The sequence below is a fragment of the Dermacentor silvarum genome, chromosome 4, assembly GCF_013339745.2.
Source record: "Dermacentor silvarum isolate Dsil-2018 chromosome 4, BIME_Dsil_1.4, whole genome shotgun sequence".
NCBI classification, from domain to species: Eukaryota; Metazoa; Arthropoda; class Arachnida; order Ixodida; family Ixodidae; genus Dermacentor; species Dermacentor silvarum.
Window position 1 is genome coordinate 4,531,737 of NC_051157.2, and position 16,388 is coordinate 4,548,124.

Genomic DNA, 16,388 nt, shown 5'->3' on the forward strand with positions numbered 1-16,388 from the left:
TCGGCTCGCCGTTGTCGCATGCGTTCGATATCTCGAGTATCTCGAGTTAGCTCGGCGTCGTGGTTAGCAGCATCCGCCCGCCATTGGCGCTTGCGTTCCACTAGAAACACAAACATGCAACCAATAATTGAGAAACGCTTCAATACAGCGTCGGGGATTCACCCACTGCTAAACAGCGGGGCCGCACGTTTCAGCTTTGCTGGTTAACCATCTGTACGGAGTGCTTGGGCGGTGTTTCCTTCTCATTTTGTGCTGTGGTTCCGTACGCAGCGAAAGAGGTGAGCGAGAAGCTCAGTGTGCCGCCACTGGCGCTGTTGGTGTCGTTCGCAAGCGTAGAAGGCTGCGCGTTAGATCGTGCTTTCTTTGGCTGAAGCGTGCGCGATGACTACTGTACTTTCACCAATAAGAAAGGACAGTTTGGTGACGTGAAGCTCGGGTCCCTGAAACGCCACAAGATGGTGTTGCCCTCCCCACGTCATGGGTGATGAAACCCACTAAGTTCAGCCGTCGTCGTTTCATTGACGTCACTCCTTCTTCGTCAGTCCATGGTAATAAGGCTCTGGTAATCTTATCGTGATTATGACGCGTACCATTGTGATACCGTCGTCATCAGGGCGTCGTCGTGATACAGTCATCGTCATGTATTCGGTGCCATACCGTCGTCGCCATCATCGGCTAATAGCCGTCGTTATACAGCGATCATCATGCTATCGTCGTCATACACTCGTGGTCATGCCATTGTCCTCATGCCGTTATCGTCATGCGGTCGGCTTTATATCATCGTCACCATTTCAGAATCGTCATACAGTCGCCGTCGTGCATTTGTTGTCATGCAACCTTCGTGATGCCGTCGTGGGCGTTCCATCGTCATTTGCACTTGGCCGTTCGACTCTCGTCATGCCCTCGTTGTCATCATTGTTTCATCGATTTCTTCATCATTGCATCGTAATCATGCTGTTGTCAATTGTGATTATGTCGTCGTTGCCATGCATTCGTCATTATACCAGACGTCGTGGTCGTTCCAGCTTCGTCATGCGATTGACGTCATGTCGCCGTCCCATCGGCGGCGTCATGCACTCATCGAGATACCATTATCGCAACGCCAGTCGTTGTCATAGTTGGGTTTCCGCACCAGCTCAACGTGATGTCATGTATTTTATTTATTTAATTTATTGTATACTGTAAACCTTTAAGACGTTCATACAGGAGTGAAAATACAAAAGGTACGAAAGACATGTCTCAAAGAAGTGAATGACCAAGTGAGTACGCGAATTATCAATGGTTCTTCGTTGATAAATAAACAGATATAAATAAGAGATATACAGGGTGTCCCACGTAACTTCGAATATATGCAGATGCTGAGTAGCTGGACAGAACCAAGGTAATGTTCTTTGCCGTCGCTTGGAGATACTCGCATATTTTTTTTGCATTCCGCCTAATTAAATAATTAGTCTTACATGATTAGTCAACTTCTCACATATTATAAGTAGATGAAAAGTGTCAATGGGAAAATCGAAGAGCAACATGAAAAACTCTTAACACAGCTTTCTGTTGCTCAATACGGGCTACATAAAAGTGTTTTTCCGAGCGCGAAAGAAGCCGACGAATACACGCAAAATTGCCGCGCGACTGGCCGCTCTAGCCACTTCCCTTATATCTGGAATAGTAGTTTACAATTACTAAGTAGTGCTTGCCTTTCCGTTAAAGCAGGTTAGCAGATACTTGCTGCCATGGATATTTTGGTAGGTCTTACGCTATCATGGGCTTCACACCTAGAATCCTTTCTTGAATGCAGTTGGCGCAGTTCGCGACAGTCTTTTTCCTTTGCGCGCCTAATTATCCCTAACCACCACACATACATTATTGATTTTTCCGTGCACTTGAACATTCCTTGATGTCGCGCGTGCAGCTTGCACAGCACTTTCTTCCTTCAAGTGTTTGGACTTACTAGCCCGTTGTATTTTACTAGCAGTGGAATGCGGTTCTTGTCTGGCCAGCCTTTAGTGCAGTATTCTTTTACTCTGCGGCACACCGGATCGTCCCTCTGTGCTGCAACTATTAACCGCGGAGCTGTTTAAGCCGGGCGTATTGTGTCTGCTGAATCCACAAATGTGGGCCGATCCTGGCGGCAGTGCAGAAAGGGTCCAAGCGCAATGGCACATACTCCTGTGAACTAGCGAAGCTGAGCTAAGTCTAGCTAAGCATGGTTGGGACTACTTAAGCTTGGTCAGTCATCGATAGTCAATCGATAGCCAATCAACAGCTAATCGATAATCGATCAATAATCAATAAACTACAGAAAATATTGGGGATGACTTGGTAGTGCTTAGCCCAGCCCAAATACGTGGTCAATACCTTGCGATAGCCAATCGATAGTGAATCAATAACTAATAAATAATCAATAAATTCTGAGAAATTCTGGAAATGACGTTGTAGTGATTGGCATATCCCAAAAGCCAGGACTATAGCTACGTAGGTGCCTATCGGCTCCGCGGTCTCTTTAGCATTGAGCCTCCAGTGCAAGCTACGCGATTTTTTTTTTTTCTTCTAGGTAGTGAGGACGGGAACTCGACGTCACAAATTTCTACGGTCTTCCTCCTCTGGACCCCGGTACACACCGACGTACCGCTCGCGGGCAACGAGGCGGCCCACGCCGCGGCTCGAGGTCTCACTCGCCGAGCCGTGGCAGACTACGTGGCCGCCGCCTCCGCCCCCGAGTGCGGGGCGTCGGATCTGCCGGATCGAGACACTACGACAGACACGCTGCAACAACAGCAATCACAATGGCTGTGGCGCGATCGCCTGACCACTTTCAGAGACCACACAACACTACAGACTCGAAAGACGCAAATTCCCTCCACCGCACGTAAATTAAACAGGAAAGAGGCCGTAAACTTACGCTTACTACAAACACACAGTTACCCAAGTCCGGCAGTCTTATGCCGCTGTTACCCTAGCTTATATCCGACTGATGCGTGTAAAGCGTGCGGACTCAGAGCGACGCTGCGACACATGCTCTGGGAATGTGCCGGCAACAACGGTACTAAAACCGTCGCCGTTCGCGACGCGCCCATAACGGCAGGCGTTACTAGATTAAAGGAATCCTCGAGCTCGCTCATTCTCGCCGTTGCCCCGGCTACTGGGGCCGCCGGGGACCTTCTCCGTCGGCGTCGCCGCCGCTGGGAGGCGGCCCTGAAAAGTTCGGAGCTGGAAGACCAGCTCTGGGCCGTCCGGCCAGCCGAAGATTCCGCCCGAGTCCAAGGACTTCGATCCGACACCTGAGGCCGCTAAAAGCAACGTGACGGCTCTTTAAATAAAGTTTATTTGTTCTTCTTCTTCTTCTAGGAAGTTCTTATACGCTGGCAGAGAGCTTGTCACTACCTGAACATATACCTCTATCTCCTCTTTCATGCTTTCTGGAGGCTTCACTGGGGCTCTGGAGAGTGTGTATGCAGTTCACATCTCTTTCCCAGGAACGTGCTCCATGGTATATAGTTTAACCGCATAAGCCTCAATTTGAATATCTGAATTCTTGCCGGAATGCTGTTGAGCTCTCAATCTCCCAGCAGTGGAATCGGAAATCTGTCGTTGGCCTGCACATGAAACTTCGTCTCTATGAGAAACTTTTCATAGTGTTCGCACGCCCAGGTTCCATCATATGCCTCTTTTTAATTTGAGCCTACCCACTCTCTGTTTCGCTCACTCCTTTACAAGCAATAGCGACTGGGTGCACGTGGCCATCTTCTTTCCCTCTGCAGTAGTGCAACACCTAGACCATAGAAAAATGCATCCGCTGAGACTATCAGCTGCTATTGGCGGTCACTCAGTGTGAGTGTCGCTGCATCTTTGATGGCTTGTTTCACCTGATCGAACGCCTGCTGCTGCTGAGCCTCCCAGCTGTACTCTCTGCCCTTTCTGAGGAGTTCTCTGAGGTGTCTCATCTTGTCAGACAGATTCGGTATGAACTTCCCCACTTGGTTAGCTATTCCTATAAACTGCGCATCTTAGTTACCGCGAGTGGTGCGGGAAAGTCCATGATTGCTCTCACTCTTTCTGGAACTGATCGGATCTTCTTGTTCACTCAAGATGTGGCCCAAGAATTTCACTGATGTTCTTGTGAACTAGCATTTGTCGTTCAGTGTTACCCTTGCAGCTTGCACATTTGCGAGGACTTCCTCCAGCCGCCTGTTTTGTTTTGAAAATGTTGCTCCTCTGACCAAGATATTATCCATGTGACACAACATACCGGGCATACCTTCGAGGACTTTGTTCACCCTCCTCTGAAAGTGTTCAGGCACTGATATGCCAAAACACATCATTTTACCTTTGAAAGCAATACCTTCCAAAGGGGCTTATAAACGCCGTGAGTAGCTGCGAATCTTCGGAGACCTTTACCTGCTACGATGCCTACTTAGGATCCAGTTTCGAAAACAATTTCGCCCTTGAGAAGCATCCCAGCGTCTCTTCCACTGAAGGCAGCACCAGCTTCTCTCTTTCGATATTTCTGTCGAGGTTAGTCAGGTCAACACAAATGCTGATTTCGCCATTTGTTTTCGCGATAACTACCAGTTCTGAGCACCACGGAGTCGGCTCTTCAACTTTCCTGATGATGTCTTTCCACTCCATTTATTTAAGTTGAGCCTAAACATTAACAGTGCCGAGGGCGCTCACTGTACGGGAAGTACTGACTGAAACTGGACTGGCCTCTGCTTTGGATTTCATGTGGTATATGCTCGATGACCAAGTAGAGGTTCATCCGGGCCTTCCACGACATGCACTTCATAATATAAGCAGTTTACATCACAACTAAGCATGGCTTATAGTTTTCCCACCAGCTGATTGGCTGTCCAACGGCACCGTACAGTTTCACCGTAGCTGGGGCAACTGTCTTCAGGTTGGTCACACTTTCCGGTGGCGATGCATATACGTACATCTACTCCAGTGTCAATCTTGAGCTTGACCGGTTCTCCTCGGATGTCAGTGACCTTTCTCCATGCCTCAGCAGTCGTGCTCACTCGCAAAGCTCCTTGAGGGCATGTCTGCGAGGAGCTATCGCCGCCCTTGACTTCTCAGAGTGTTCTTGTTCGGCACATTTTCTGCAATGACCCATGCCACGTGAGCAGCATTTCTTTGTCGACGCTGGATAACTGCGTTTGTCGTGGACCTTTAGTCCGCCTCAACTACAGCCGCCATGCGGTAACTTTTTCTGTACCATTGACCTCTTTGCTGTGTTAGGGCACAATGGAGCTCTGTTAGGATCTCTGCGCATGGCTTCGATAGACATCTCAGCGGAGGAGCTTTCTTGCCTTAAAACTGCTTGCTGCCACCGGACCATTTCTTCCGACCGAGCTTTTAGTACTTCTGTCTCTAACGGGAGATTAAGATCGCTCTGCAACATTTTGGACAACTTTGCGTACTGCCAGCCCACTACAAAGCGGTCCCACACGTGTTTAGTGCACCGTACCCGCAGTAGGACACCAGTCGGTGAAAAGCGGTTACGAAAGGCTCCACCGTTTCTCCCTGTCCTTGCCTTCTTAGGTGGAAACTCGCCCTTTGGTATGTATTGTTACGGTGAGAAAAGAAGACAATGTCGACGACAGAATAAGACGACGAAGTGGCAACAGCCTCTCTGGTTTCTCGGCTGCTATAAAATTCCACAAGAACCGCGGTAATATTAACAGACTCTTTATCCTTGTGCACCTCACTTTTCTGTTCCCTGTGAGTCGCATATAGTAAAAAAATTGCACTCGTTTGGTCCAAGTCATTTGCGGAGTTTGCGTTTAGTATGGGTACCTGGTCACAAAGGCATATTTATGAATGAAGTGGCAGATAGCCTAGTAAAGACTTCTCTTACAGGCCCTGCGTGTCCCCTTCTTCCAACTATGGGTTTCATAACGTCTGTCGGGTTTAGAAGATACACCCTTATGGCATCAAAATCAAATCTAGCATCATCCTCTGAACTGCACTACTTACAATTCCCTTGGAGCAGGAACTTTCGCAAATCCAGACAGACAGAAGTGCGTTAACAAAACTGCGATGTCGAGTCCCACGCCTAAATTTCTACATGCACCGATTTGGTCTGACGATTTCCCCTTTGTGCCATTTCTGTAACGCATTAGAAACGATCAACCATTACTTACTGGACTGCCGGCGTTTCTCCTCCCTAAGAAAAAGAACATTGCAAATTGCGATGCGACAGCTCAGCCTGCCATTGAACACTCCGAAACTGCTGTCTTTTGGAGCTTCCGTGCTTGGACACTCATACAGGAATGTATGTATCGCCATAGAGAAATTCATTGTTGAATCAAACTGATTTCATTGTTAAGCATATTATTCCATTTATCATTACCTTTTTCCCTCTTGCACTAGTATGTATACTTTTTATATATTTATTGTCCACTGAACCGTCTTAAAATTTACTCGCTTTAATACATTCCCCCAAATTATGCATTTGCTGAATTTATTCACTTAGCACGTATATAAAATCTGCCCGACTCTTGGCCGATCCCCGTGAGTGGGTATGCGCCAAAGATGATAAGGTCGTCATCATCTGCTGTGTATGTATCTCGTGTAAATACATTAAAAATTAAATTATGGAGTTTTACGTGCCAAAAGCACTATCTGATTATCAGGCGCATCGTAGTGCGGGACTCCGGAAATTTGGACAACCTGGGGTTCTTTAACGTGCACCTAAATCTAAGTACACGGGTGTTTCGCATTTCGCCCCCATCGAAATGCGGCCGCCGTGGCCGGGATACCGGACGCTCCTGTGGCCCTTGACCCCCCTTTGCCTGGCCGGCCAGTGGCTTCCTCACGATGCAGATCATCGCCGGCTGCGCCGGATCATTGTCGCCTCCCGACAAGGTATGCCACATCCCCGTGCAATGCACGCGTCGTGGCCCGTCCAGCACTCCATCGCTCGTGCGCGCACCCTACACGCAATGTAACTGTGCGGTCCGTGATGCGCCGCCGACAACGCTCGCGCAGGTACCGTCGACGTACCATTCGCCTTACAGGCCTCCCCCTTCCTCCTTCCTCAAGACGCATGTTCCGAGCATTATAAGAACGCCCGTGTGCTTGCGTTGTAGTGCACGTTAAAGAACCCCAGGTGGTCAAAATCAATCCGGAGCCCTCCACTACGGCGTGCCTCCTAATCCTAACTGGTTTTGGCACGTAAAACCCCATAAAGAAGAAAGAAGCCGAGCATTGTATCGCCGGCTGGACGCGCCCCTCCCAACAGCGTCCGTTCAGCGAGTCCCTCGACCTTGCGGAGCTCCCAGTGCCGCCCGCCTCAGTGGTGGTGGAGACCCGATGCCTTCACGTTGATGACTCGGACGGGCCACGGACACTTTTCAACCACGACTCAACTGGCTCGCCATTTCAACGTTCCGTCTGGGTGGGGGGCCCTGTAGCGCCCACCGACGCCGCAGCGCAGAGCGCTTTGGTCGGCGCTCTCAGCCGGTGCCTTGGCGCCGGCTGTCAAAGAAGATGAAAATAAAGAAGCGCAAGCTCGGCACGCGCAGTGTCGTTCTAGAAGCCAGCCACGCTGCTCGTCGCAGCCGCCACTCCGCTAGGCGCCTTCGCCTTCTGAGTGGGGACGACGGCACGGCTCGTACGGCCGCCGTCACGACCCTCCTACAATGTAAAACATCGGGCGAAGTCGGCTCATGCGTGAGGTTACAGGTCACTCCGGCGACCTCATTAGTGGCGATGGAACCAGTCGGCATGTCAATGATGGCAGCAGGATCGACACACTGGGCACTGCCAACGCACTCCCCACGAAGCAAAGTGAGAGGACAGGACAATCGGTTGGCGACGAGCAGTCTGCTGACGCCGGCATGAACGTCCAAACGGGCGAAAGGCAGCGGGGAACATTTGCGACGAGCGAAAATTGTAGATGGCGTAAAAAGTTCGCTGGCATCAGCAACAATGTCGCATGACACGGGGGCAAGGGCAGATGAGTGTGGTTGAATTGTAACGCCTTCTGCAACAAATACTTTATCTTCAGGTTCAATAGCGTCATGGAGTGGGGCATGACACAGCGTTTGAAAGTCCACTTCAGCACGACAACAGTCGATGACGGCCTTATTAGCGGTAAAGAAGTCCCAGCCCAAAATATCATCGCGGGAACGAGAACACAGCACCAAAAATTCGACAATGTAGAGGAGGCCGTTGATCACAACGCCAGCAGTACACTCAGCTGCAGGCGTGATGCGGTCTGCGCTGGCAGTACGAAGTGATACGTTTGACAGTGGCGTCGTAACTTTTCTGAGCGAACGGCATAGTTTGGCACTAATAACTGGAACTGCGGCACCAGGGTCAACGAGGGCGAGTGCAGCACGCCGTCCACAAGTACATCAATAACATTAGTCGGAGAAGAGAGAGGCTTTGGTCTGTTCGTGGGTGACGCCGTTCTTGCCTCTGGAACTGCGGTGATTAGTTATCCCTTTCTCGCCTAGAAGGACGACGACGCATCGGTGAAAGCGAGCGGCATCGAGGCGATGGCGAACGGCGGTCAACAAGAGGGCGGTGGTCCGAGTAGGAAGACATCTGGCCAGGGTTCTGAGAAGCGGAGGACGACCGGTACGGTGAAACGTGTGGTTCGTTGTCGAAGCTGCGGCGGTAGGATGTTGCGGAGCGACGGCAAAATCGTGCAACGTGGCCAGGTAGACCACACGCAAAACATTTTGGCCGGTTGTCAGGAGTGCGCCATTGTCCATTGGTGCGTGGGTACCGCGGCTGAACGAAGTGAGGGGCTGGACGTAGTGGCACGACTGATGGGAATGGCGCAAAAGTCTGAGGTGGTGGCCGGGCGAGAGCCTCGGCATAGCTGAGACGAGCAGTCACCTCGGGAAAAGCAACGGGAGTCGGCACCGGCGGAGTCTCGCGGGCAGGAGGGAGAGCTGCGCAAACTTGCTCGTGGATGACCTGGCGAAGGTTCGCCGGCAAAGGCGAGGGTGCTGGCGTGGCTGAGGACAGCAGCGAAAGCTGACGAGTGACCTCAGCACGGACGAACTCTTTTATCTGGCAAAGCAGTCCTTCTGAGTCCATCTCAGAAGCCGCGGTCATGCTCGCGAGGGTTTCGTCGGACACAGGTGGGCGCCGCGTGAGAAGGCGCTGTCTGCAGAGCTCGTCGAAACTCTGGCAAAGCTCAATGACCTGAGAAACTAGTGTCTGGGTTTTTGGACAGCAGCATATGAAAGGCATCGTCGGAAGTGCCCTCTTGATGTGACGTACCTTGTCCGCCTCCGCCATCGTCGGGTTGACACGCCGGCAGAGGTGGACGATGTCCTCTATGTAGCTGGTGAACGTTTCACAACTTTCCTGGGATCGGCTTCGTAGGCGTTGTTCAGCGCGAAGTTTGCGCACACCAGCGCGGCCGAAAACATCTGCGATGCCGGTTTTGAAGCTAGCCCACGTGCATAGATCGGCTTCGTGGTTTTTGAACCACAGCTTGGCAACACCCGATAAATAGAAGATCACGCTGCTGAGCTTGAGGGGATCGTCCCATTTGTTGGTGTTGCTGGCGTGCTCATACGATTCCAGCCAATCTTCAACGCTGAAGATGTCAGGATCCCGCTGACGCAGCGCACCGGCACATACGATGGCTGGAGTAACCGGTGGGGATGTCGGGCTGGGGTCGTCAGGCATGACGGACGGCAGAGTTCGGGTGCGTAATTCCACGTTAGGGGGAAAACCGCAGCACCTCCACCAGAATCTAATGTGAATACAGGCCAAGAGAGCAGCAGGCAGCTTGTCTCAACCAGAGCAGGTCAGTCAATCTCGAGCTCTCGCCTCCCGCACCACTGGCGATGTGTCTGCAGCGCCGGTCATTCGTCTTCACTACAATTGCCACTCTTCGACAGAAAATTATAACGGTTTTCGTCATAATGACTTTTTGCTAATGAAACTGTTCGTTTAAACATAGCTGCAGCTTAGGTATAGTTACTCCAATTTGTAGGGCATTGCTTTTAAGAAGACGTTTCTTCCACGCAGCCTTTCGGCGTCTATAATCTCGTGCACAGTCATGATTCCACCAGGGCGCATAGCTTTAGTATCTCTCTCCATACCTATCAAAGATGCTAACGTATACTGTAACGTTTTCTTAAATTTTGATAAGTCCACAAATACATGTACTTCATTGTCTAAAGAAATTAAGGGGCAGACAGTATCCATCAGTATAGGACGGTGGTCACTACTTGTGGCGTCATCAACGACAGCCCAAGATGAGAATGATAAACTTGAGCTAGCAAATGATAAGTCTAAGACAGAGCGCGACTGACATCGAACAAAAGTTGCAACTTTAGTATTTAAGCAAGTAAAATTGTTCGAAGAAGCCCAATCGCATAAACGTTTCCCGGATGCATCAATGCGGAAACCCCACGCCACATGATGTGAATTGAAATCACCCGCGAACAATGTGTTCTTTTTGCTAGTCCACGGTGACCTCAAGTGTACGGACATCTTGTATCCCAGTGGGGAAGCAGGTATTAACTATAGATAGCGGTTCGAAGCCTGGAAGTGTTATCTATAATACTAAAATTTCGCATTCAGGAGACGTAGCCGGATATGAAATTATTGCTCCATGACAAATTTTAGATGAAACGAACGAAGCCAACCCTCCACCTCGGGAAGGCCTATCCAATCGAAAGCAACGATAGTTTCTTAAATGAAAATCTTTATCAGCTGTCAACCAAGTCTCTTGCAACAGTATAATATTGTGAGTATGTTGGTAAATTAGATATAAATCTGTAGTAGCTGAAACTATTGACCGGCAATTCCATCTGAGTATCCTAAGGCACCCTATGTTGACGGAAGATGAGCAACAGCCACTGCTTTCTCCAAAATACTTTCTTTCAAAAAGTCTGTCCTTTTAAGGGAATCTTTTGCACACTTTTTTTTTGTTTTGCAGTTAGTAGGAGAACTAGGCAGTTTGCTATTAGGAGATCTGGTGCGTTTATGAGTACGAGGGTTCATGTCTACATCTTGATTGCCTAGCGACTCTGATTCCGAGTGAACTTCTTGATCAAATTGTTGTGAATTTGAAGCTCGCGATAAATCTGCGCTGGCGGAGGGGAGTGATTTCGGCAATTGTAATTTAGGAGACTGAGAAAGAGTGCAGATCTGATTTTGGACACTACATTTTGCTATAACCTGAGATATCTCTGAGAATTGCGTACGGACAGTACTTGCGCCAATGAGTCTGTCAGATTTCTTAGAAGCTTTTTTATTGCTTTTTCAACAGCTTTCTCTCTTACGTTTGCGATCATCTGTGAAAAAGATTGTTCCATACTGAGTGAGTGGCGGGCTGTAACTCCAGCATATCCCTGTGGTCTGCTCTGACTTTCAGGAAGAGCTTCACGACGAGAGCAACGTCTACTTTCTATTATTTCGACCACTTGAAGCTCCTTTGATCTTGCGGGGCAGTTAGAAACATCAGCGAGATAATTTCCATTACACAAATAGCATGATTCATCTTGAGATGTGCAATTGTTATCACTATGTTCATCCCCGCATTTACGGCATCGAGTGGTTGATCGGCAACCATTAGTGCTATGTCCGAAACGCCAACCCTTGAGGCACTGTAGTGGTCGTGGCGCTAGAGGTTCAACCCTGTAAATCAATGGCCAGGCCTTAATCTCTGATGGGCGAGTCGTTCCTGCAAACGTTGCAATAACTGTTTCAGTAGGGACCTTCTTGTTGTCGACTACCCTTGACCATCGGTAGACAGATACATACCTGCCGGAGAAAAAAATGTCTAAGATTTCTGCTGGACTCAAACTTACATCAACACCGAGGACTATGCCTTTGCAGCAAGCTAAGTGAGGTGGGATGAAACAGCTCACCGGGTGCGTAGCGAAATTAGTGCATTTTAGCAGATCTTGCACACAAGCCTTGTCCGGCGACGAGCAGAGGATCCCCCCTCGTCCGAACTGCCGAACCTCTGTGATTTGCTGGAAGTGAGTGGAAATTGCCCGAAGTTCTGTTTAAATGGCTTTAGGATTCTTCATACGGATCATCCCCCAGTTTGTGAGTACCAAAGCCACAGGAACGTTGCTGGTTCCGCTTCGATGAAACAGCTCCAGCGGTATATCCTGAGGAGGGATGGAAGCAGACCAGAGCGAGGCCCTCTGGCCTGGAGATGAGACAGATATCTACTCACAATTAATCATGACTTTCAATCAAAAAAGATGTGAAATAAAACAATAAATGTAAGAGAACAACCACCTAACCGGGTTAGTTGACAGCAAGCATGGAAGTAGACTGGGTCAGGGCTAGGCGATCTCGGGCAAACACACTCTCTGCCGCTGAGGCTATCCTGCGACGTGAACGCAGGAGTGAAATGTGATGGCCTTGCTCGCGCCAAAAGCCATGCACACTTCATCGTCTTTCTCGCGGCACCCCGTCTCTTGAGCATCTCTCGGTGATATCGTAATAATATTAAATGTGATGCTTTTCTTTCCGAACCTCGCCGTGTTTTCGTGGCCACGGGTTTTGCGGCCTGGCTGTTTCTAGCCGAATAAGCCAACCAATCACATCGGAGGACACCCGCCGCCCGCGCCGCTGGGTTCCTTGCACCACCACCAGATGGCACTCGCCTCCGCTCATCCGCCGCAGCGGCGGCGCCGGCCATGCGGGGGAACGCAAAGAACCAGAAAACTCACCTTCGCGCATCCGCCGCAGCGTCGGCAGAATTGCATCAGCCTCTCTAGAATGCCTGAATAAAGCCTTCTGTGTCACTTTATGCGGACAATCAATAGCTCTTTATGCAACCACACAAAACTTCGCTGTATATAGATTCCAACTGATTAGATGTACTACATATTGTTCCTTTTGCCGATGAAGTAACTTTCTAGGGCATCGATCACTTTATTAAAGCGTTCTTTCTCTTCTGTATTCAGTGCTGACACCATCATAGCGTCTTCCGCGTCTTCCCCGAGACAGTAAATAAGAGGATCTACCTCAGCTGCTCCATCTTGCTCTATGAGCCGCGAGACTCGCCTGTATCTCAAGAAGGGATGACGTCATGCAGTCAACTCTTCTGGCCTCTGGAAGTCCAACTGTGCTGGGTGTGCGTGGCTGAAGTTTGGCTGGTCGGGCTCCCCTGCCGCCATGATCACCTCTCCGTTACATCGTTGTCGTTGTCACCTACGCGTCGTTCACCGTCGTCACTGCTCATGTGCCGGCATCCTTCTTGTTACTTGTCCGGAACGTACGTTGCGATTTGTTGCACGCCTCACACATATGATTGTCGGTTCGTGTACCATTGCAAGTCCAGATACTCTGACGGCACGAAACCAAAGTTCGTCTAGCCGTGCCCTTGCTCAACTACCACCATGTTGTCTTCGCTTCCGCGTCCACTGGTACCTTTTTGCTTCGGTTATCGTCGTCAGTCGCTCAAATCGTCACTCATCTTTGTTTCGACTTCGAATGCGATCTTCCCTAGCCTTGAACCACTCCTGATACCACGTCACAACTTGTGCAGGTACTAATAAAGTGAACGAGTCGGCTCATTGGTTTAACGTCTCGAACTAATGAACAGCACGAAAGTCAAAGACAGCGCTTCGTGTGGTTGTTGTGTGCCTCGTGTTTTGCGCTCTTCCCTAGTTCAAAGTGTGTAGGTACGAGACCTGGGTTTGTAAATAACGAGACTGAGACTGTTCGGTGTAAAGGAGCGCTCTCTAGTGAGGCGCCCCCTCGGCGTCTTTTATTGACCCACTCAAACACGACTATTACCACACCGGATCTATCATGTTGGCTAGGAAGGACGATGGTGTCATGGACATCTGAACCGGATTGTTGGGGTAGCGACCACCCTCCAGTTCACCTTGCACTCTATCCTTACGAGACGGACCGTCTTCGTCGCCTCTGTGGTGTGGTGGACTGAGATCGCCAGAATTCGGTATCTGAAACTATCACCGACAGACCCCTTGCCGACCCATCGCTTCGACACCACATGACACTGGCCACTGAAATACCTACGCGTTCGGTCAACGAAGCTCGAGCCGCTCCCGGTTTACAACTCCTTCGCCATTTGGCCTCACGCTGTCAGGCAGAACTTGCGTCGGAACCATATCCAGCATCAATCCCAGCAAGATGAGAGCTTCAACGCCGTACGGCAGTATCTCGGTGTCATGAACGCCACTTCGGAAGAGGCCGAAGACTGAAGTAGCGTGCTTCCCTCAGTCCTTAATCATCAAATGCATCAATTTGGCTGACATCCCGAGCAGTGGAACGTGGTCACTGTCCTCCTGATCCTGCGGCATCGGATATTATAGCAGACGGCTAGACCCCGTCCGCCTTCACCTGAACATCCACTCGCAATTTCTGTCCAGCTTTCGACAGTTCCTCGGCCACAATTACTACGCAAGCGCGCCTCCCAACTTAAGCTGGTGAGCCACCTACTCGTGAAGATATCGTCAGCATTTAAGCGCTTTTTTACCATAGCCCAATTTCTGGCTGCCCTAGACAAAGCGAAGTCGCACACTGCGCCAGTACCTGACGGCCTCCCTTATGAACTGTACAAAAACGTAGAAGGCATTGTTCTCTGATTGATTCTGGAGGCTATCAACGAAGCGTGGACTAAGCTTGGCTATCAACTAAGCGTCACGTATCTGGTATCATCCCAGATACGTGACTCCACGGCAAGGTGTCAGCTGTATTGAAGTAAGGCAATACTAGAGACAATAACGCTCATCCGAGGGCTATATCCTTAACCTCACTCTGCAAACTGATGGAGCAAATGCTTGCGACCCCTCTCACATGGGTCGAGCAGTACTCCTGGTACCACCCTGCCCAAATTCGATTCCGTCCCCACTTGGGAACCGGCGATTCGTTTTCTTCAATGGTTCTCGTGGGAGGCCGCTCTCACCGGATTCAAACCATACTGGCGCTGGGTATCCGCAAATCTTACGACCATGTCAGCCATGACGCAATAGTAGACGCGTGTGCACAATTGCCAATGCCTTCACTGATGTCACAACCTTTGCTGTCCGCCTGGCTGGGCACGCAGAAGGATTGCTCACATCTTCCTCAAGGCACCGTGCTTGCATCAATACTGTTCACCATCGCTCTTCTTTCATTAGCTTGGTAAGTGGCGGCGATATGTGACATTTATTTCATCATGTATGCTGATGACATTACTGTGTGGACTCTCTACCCTCATATCTCACGCCAAGAACAGGCGCTTCAAGCGATTGTAGGTGTGACTAATGTCTGGTGTGACAATATACGATTAGAAAGATCAAAGGCCAAACAGCTTAAATGGCTGTACGAAACAAATGTGGGCGCTGTCTGTTTTCAAACCGTTGAATTCGCTTGTTCTTCAGTCAGGAAAATGTACAGGAAGTGTCAACTCGGCGTGTTGGGCCTTCAAATTGCTCAGATTGGTTCTGAATCCACGTGGGTCCAGTGCGCAAAACGACGCGCTGCAGAGACGATACACTTATACGTCGGGTTGCTAGAAAGTCAGGTGGAGCATTTACGAATATGACACGAAGTCTGCACTCCAGCCACGCCTCGTGTGTCAAGCTCAGTTCTACAATGTCACGAAGGCAGTATGAGAACGTCTGGAGCTCATTAAACGGGAGGCTATGCGTGCCATCACGGGGCTGCTGCGTATGGCTCGTGTTCGTACTTTACAGTCAGAGGCCCAACTAAACATGATTGATGAACTGGTGCATCTTCCCGCGCACTCAAGCGTTCAACAATTTACCAAGTGCGAAAAAAATACGGAAACCAGAAAATGATGTAATTTTTTTGGCGCGGTTGTGCACTGTCTCCGGGATCGGCCCACGCAAGAGGCCGCGTTTCCACCAGAAAGCTCGCCTACGTGCATAGCGTTCACCGCCAGTGTTTGCCAGTAACCACTACGGTTGCATAAGCTGCAGTCGTCGGGAACCATGAGTAGCAGTCAGGGACCCTTGAATGCTATCGCCTTCCACTCTTAAAAGCGAAGTTTAAGCGTCCTCCCAATTTTTACTCTAGCGTTCCTGCTGAGCAGCCGTGTGTGTGTACTGCTCTGAGCGTAGTGGGCCTTAAACGTCAAGCCAAAGTTATCTAATGTATCACTGGGCGTTGACTAACAGCAACGATTTACCGTTCGTCTCAATCCGTGCTCCGTTCAGATGCGAAGCCCGCACAAGGCCAGCGTAATTGTGAGACGCTTGCCAGGGCACACTGTTCCTTCTACCCAGCGGTAGTTGTCTTGCGTTCTTCGTCGCGCCAACATGTCGAACCGGTGTTCGATAAGTGCACGCGCAACACTAAACACCTTGGCATCGCTGTCAATGATTCGCCATTCGGGCCAAACGGTCATTTTGTTTAAAAAAAGCTAATTCATCCAGATACATTTAACTTCGTATGCGTATAGGCGATAACGTTCCGGT

At 49.9% G+C, this 16,388-nt stretch overlaps 1 protein-coding gene across 1 annotated transcript in view; it reads left to right on the top strand.

The window, feature by feature from the left end:
• The window catches only part of LOC119449348 (proton channel OtopLc), a 177,815-nt gene that overhangs the window by 115,900 nt on the left and 45,527 nt on the right, over positions 1-16,388 (top strand). The window lies entirely within an intron of this gene.